Raw genomic sequence first — 6,000 nt, 5'->3', positions numbered from 1 at the left:
AATTTGTGGATCCAGAAACTTACAGAAACTTGAAAATTTACGATTTCGTGCACAGTGAACTCAAATTTTTTTAAATCTAAAAGAGACTTATAAATCTGAGAATTTAACAAATTAAAACTTTCAAAATTTGTGAATTCATAAATTTGAAAAAATTTTCAAGATTTGAAGCTTAAAACCTTAAAAATTTGAAATCATCCCAAATATTTGAATAATCAGAATAATTGTATAAACACCCATATTTATAAATTTCAAAATAAGAAAGTTGAAAAATGTAAAATTTCAAAAAAAGTACAATTAAAGAATCGCTGAAGTTTACATATGTGTAGTTATGAAAAGGAAGCCTCCGTTGCAGCCGAGTGTACTAGCGATTACCCTAACGCATACGCATTCGAGGGTCTGCGCGCGCCTCCGTTCCCCACCCTCGGACCCTTCATCCCCTACACACGCCACCCCTTTCGCGTTGCTCCGACGGAAGACAGAAACGGCGGCTTAGTTCGAGGTCAGTTCAGTCCGCGCACGAGTCGAGACAGCTCGAATCTTCGTCCTGGACAATTTAGGGCCACATTCGAGTCGCGACACGAACCAGTAACGATGACCTTTCGTTCGTGTCGGGTGGTGGCACGGTGAGAATCAACCGGTAACCGAGTGTCCCATTAATCGACCGTTCCGTTATATCGCCGGACTTGTGGACTAACGGTGATCAAACGGGGACAGTCGGTGTCGTAGCCGGCTTCCTCGTCGAAGGGGAAGCCAGTGTCCATTGTGCCTAGCCAGTAAACCCCGACCAGCGCCATCGTCGCCAGCCAGCATCGACATGGAGGATACGGAAGCGGAATAATGTCATTGAGATGCCGTGAAGGAGTCCCGAGACATGAAGAGAGCGCGACCGAAGGTAAGTGGATTCCGCCTTCCGGCTCTATCGTCTCCGAACTCCTAAGTGGATCCTCGCCCCGAGGGACTCTGTCATCGCTACCGAACTTACCTTCCTCCTAATTATGTTCCCGTGTTTTGTCCTTCGATTTCCTAACATCGGAACTTTTACTCCTCGCAACACCCAGCAAGAACCTTGCAAGGATCACAGTTAGCGAACGTGACGACGGCTCTATTTTTATCAGCAGGTTTCTCGCACCGTCGAGCTTCAAAGGTTCTTAAGGATTCAGGTCGATCGCAGGTTTATTAATCGTTCTAGGAGTCGATGCACCCCGTGGTTTTCTTACCGTCTGTACCTTGCCTTCCGCCAGTTACCACGGAGTATTTTCGTTCATTGATTTATCGGATTCACCGGTTTTCTCGCTTTCTCGCTCGATCGCCGCCTGCACGCCCCTGCCCTCCACGGTTGTTGGTTCGATTTCGCTCGCCATGCCGCCTCGACAGGTTACCTCCTCGCTTCTCCCGCGTCAGCCCCGTTTTTTTCCTTCAGATCGAAAGAAGGAATCGAGATGGCAATGTCGTTGGGGCGTACCGAGCGCTTACCGGCGTTTCGTGCACGCAGACTATCGATTCTCGCGACAAGGGGTCGACTGCTACTGCCGCCGCTCAGCTTCGCTCGTAAACCAGCCCGTAAGCGAGCGGAATACGCTCGCGACGACACGCGACTTGTCTTTGCATACGCGCCTTCGTGTCGTGCTGGTCAACAACCTTCGAGAACGATGTCAACCCACCCCACCGGTTAGCGAACCGCGAGGATGACTTGTTGGCCGCCGGAAGAAACCGATGGCTGATTGGTTACATGGCCGTTGAGACCACCTTTCGCCGATACGATCTGTCAAACGTGCGTTCTCGTCGGTCGAATGATCCTCGACACGATTACGGGTTGTTCAGACGAATAAAGAGACGATGTGGATCACGAGCTAATTTGTGTAATTTGGGAAAGTTCGGGATGCGGTAATTGGAGGATTTGGAGTCATTAGTATGAGGAATGCAGGTGGTTAGGGATCTTCGGATTTGGGGATTTATGGATTTGGTGGTGTACAAATTTTGGATGTAGGAGTGTGATGGTGGAGGGACTTGGTATACTTGAAATTTGGACGTGGAGGTATTTTGGGATCTTCGGATTTGGAGGTTTATAGATTTGGTGATACACAAATTTCGGATCTAGGAGTTTGATGGTGGTAGGACTTAGGATCGTCGAAATTTGGATGTAGAGGTATTTTGGGATCTTACGATTTGATGATTGATGGATTTGGTGGAATACAAATTTTGCATCTAGGAGTTGAAGGATCGAGGGATTAGGGATGGGTGGAATTTTGAGATATAGGTACGTAGGCGTGTTGTGATTCAGAGATTCATGGATTTGGCGATGTACGAATTTTGAATTTAGGAATTTGAAGATGAAGGGATTTGGGACACTTGGAATTTGGACATAGAGGTATTTGGAGGTCTTGAGATTTGGAGATTTATAGATTTGGACCTAGGAATTTGAAGATGGAGGGAGTTGGGACACTTGGTACTTTGATCTACAGGTATTTGGAGATCTTGAGATTTGAAGATACATGGCTTTAGTGAAATACAAATTGTGGACCTAAAAATTTGAACATTAAGGAATTTAGGACACTTGGAACTTTGATATACAAGTACTTAAGAATCCTTAAACTTGAGGATTTATGAATGTGATGATGTTTAAGTTTTGAACCTAGAAATTTGAAAATAGATAATTTTCAAGGTGAGGTCACTCAAAAATGTGAAATCTGAAACTACTCATTTTAACTGATTAGTAACTTCAATAACTTCAGATTATTTGTGGACTCGGAACTTTGGGTTTCTACATTTGGACGTCTATAAACTTGAACATTCAATAATTGTAGAGATTTGAAAACTCAAAAAATAGTGCACTTAACGTGAAAACTTGAAGACTTCACAAACTTATTATTCAAATTTAAGAGCTTAAGAATTTGTAAATTTGAAAGTTTGGAAGCTTGAAAACATGAAAATTAGATAATTATCTGTCCTTATTCAAAGGAAAGCTTGCACTCGGGCGCGCGTAGTTGCAGCTCCTGGTGGAGCGATGAAATTCCTGTAGGACACTGTTACGGAATGTGAAATTTCGGGAATTCAGTGCTTGGAGTTATTAAGTGTTAAGGATATGCAAAAGTTTATGCCCTTTTTAACCTTTGTAAGGATACATTGTTCCTTAGAATTATGAGGGAAAATAAAGCAAGTATTATTATTATTACAACTTTTATAATGAAATTTTATTTTCTATTGTAATTAATAAATAGTTGTTTAAAGTTGTTCTTTTGAATTGCTTCTTCAGTAAACAATTGATGAATAGAAATATTTGAAACTAAAGTTAAAGATAAAGTTTGATTAAAAATGAAATTACATATGAAGTATACAATTTGTTTATGTTTAATAAGATACAATAATACAATAATAAGATAATGCATAATATAATAATACAATAGTAAATCATTGACTTCTATGTAATCGTAATCTTAATAATAATGACATTATAAAACAATAATCTTCTAAATGTAACTGAATGAACTTATAAAAATAACTGTATGAATGAATTATGATAATAATATTAAAATTATTATAATTACAATTATTATTAGTTTGCAAGTATTACTGACAAAATAATAATGATAATAACACTATAATAACTTTAATTAATTGTATACACAGAATATTAATGATATAAATAATGTTCAAAATATGTTTACCAAAATCCCTCATAACTGTATTTACACGAAAACTTCCTCATATCTAATAATTTCCCAACATGCAATTTAATATTCAAAACTCTGAACACTCCACAAACATCAAACTCGTTCATATATTTTTCGAAGCTTCTATTTGTTGAAAACTAATTAACATAAGCCTTTGATCGTTAATAATTTGGTTATAATTCAATAGAAATGATTGAATTTAGGTGTGATTCAATTAACAGAGATTTGATAATATTGATCAGTAATGGCAACTTCAGCTATCAAGCGAATAGATGAGGTGTTAAATGTCATAGTGAAAATGATCGTACATAATGTGATAGATTAACTATTATACAAAATGGGAACATGTGGATGTTATATTATGACGTATATATGTATACATTTTGAAATTATATTTCCGGGTATTAAGTATGTGGAGAACTACTACACTGGAGTCACACTGGACTATATCAGGAAAGGGTTCACTAGGTCCCTTCATCTTTTGAAATTCCTATGCAAGTTAGATATGTGCATTTTTATATGTAAATTTCTGTGTTTTATAAAAAATTTGTAGATAGTCAGATATGTATATATTTTTAGATTTCTATTATTCTAGATATATGTGGATGTAGATACTTTCGTTTCTAAATTCTTGTATTTCTAGGTTCACATAAACTTCACTTGAGATCTCTATACTTCTATATCACTATATAGATATACATTACTATACATTACTATGTAGACCTAGATCTACAATACATTAGACATCTAAATCTCTGTATATATCCAAACATCCATAAAGTCTCCTACCCCTAAATTTTTAGAAATGTGGATCTTTATACCTCAAGGTCTATGTGTAGCTAGATGTATGTAGGAATAGAAATTTCACTAGATTCTGGAACTTCTAGATTTCTATATTCCTATATCTGTACATTTCTAAATTCCTGTAACCCTAGATCTTCACATCCCTAAACTCTTATAGCCTTAAATATCTACGTCCCTAAACTATTATGCCCCTAGATTCCTACATTTTCAAACTTATACACCTTGATATCTATATCCCTAAACTCTTATAATCCTAGACTCCTACATTCTTAACCTTTTACAACCCTAGATCCTTACATTCACAAACTCTTATACCCCTAGATCCCTACACATCTGGATCCCTATACCCCAAATTCTACACAAATCTAGATCTCTATTCCCCCGGATCTCAAAACTCCTAGATCCACATGCTCCTATATCTCTATGTCCCTAAAGTCTTATACTCCTAACTCCTTATAAGTGGAGCTCTATACCCCTACTTTTCTATAAATCCATATTTCTATACCCCATAATTGCTATAAATCTAAAACTCTATACAACTAACTAGCTGTGTCCCTAGATCTCTATGTGCACAGATCCCCACATCCCCAAATCTCAATGTTTCCAAATTCCAACGTCCCCAAATTCCATTGTCCCCAAATCCCAACGTCCCCAAATCCCAACGTCCCCAAATCCCTATATTTCCAAATTCCAACGTCCCTAAATCTCAACGTCCCTAAATCCCAACGTCCCCAAATCCCTATATTTCCAAATTCCAACGTCCCCAAATCCCTATATTTCCAAATTCCAACGTCCCCAAATTCCAACGTCCCTAAATCCCAATGTCCCCAAATCCCTATATTTCCAAATTCCAACGTCCCCAAATCCCTATATTTCCAAATTCCAACGTCCCCAAATCCCTATATTTCCAAATTCCAACGTCCCCAAATCCCTATATTTCCAAATTACAACGTCCCCAAATCCCTATATTTCCAAATTCCAACGTCCCCAAATCGCAACGTCCCCAAATTCCAACGTCCCCAAATCCCTATATTTCCAAATTCCCACGACCCCAAATCCCTATATTTCCAAATTCCAACGTCCCCAAATCCCTATATTTCCAAATTCCAACGTCCCCAAATCCCTATATTTCCAAATCCCAACGTCCCTAAATCCCTATATCTCCAAATCCCTACCTTAGATCTCTTGATCTCCATACTTCTCGATCTCCACATCTCCATAACCCCAAACCATCAACTCCCTACATTCAAACCTAATTTCCTTCATTCAAATCACTCAATTATTTCACTCTATTAAACTTACAGTCCCCATTTATCCAAACCCCATAACATACCTGTTAACCACCACATTATTAATATTAAATTTCCCTAATAAATTCTAACACATCGCAATACCTTAACGACTTATTTACGAAAGTTAAATTCGTAATCCATAATCATGGACTGACTGACATCGACAACTCCAATATTTCACGTTGCCTTTTTCATTATATCCATTGCTCAGAAGTGTACGGAGTATTCTTCTT

The 6,000-nt window shown here is 38.2% G+C and overlaps 1 protein-coding gene across 1 annotated transcript in view; it reads left to right on the top strand.

Annotated features, from left to right (window-relative positions):
- Positions 1–488: 488 nt before the first annotated feature.
- The window catches only part of LOC100880378 (Shaker cognate w), a 71,833-nt gene continuing 66,321 nt past the window's right edge, over positions 489–6,000 (top strand). The window contains exon 1 of the mRNA XM_076532493.1: positions 489–892. The gene's annotated coding sequence lies outside the window, so the exon portion shown is untranslated. The remainder of the gene's footprint in view (positions 893–6,000) is intronic.

Source organism: Megachile rotundata, chromosome 6 (assembly GCF_050947335.1).
Source record: "Megachile rotundata isolate GNS110a chromosome 6, iyMegRotu1, whole genome shotgun sequence".
Classification (NCBI taxonomy): domain Eukaryota; kingdom Metazoa; phylum Arthropoda; class Insecta; order Hymenoptera; family Megachilidae; genus Megachile; species Megachile rotundata.
This window is presented reverse-complemented; position numbering and strand designations above follow the sequence as displayed.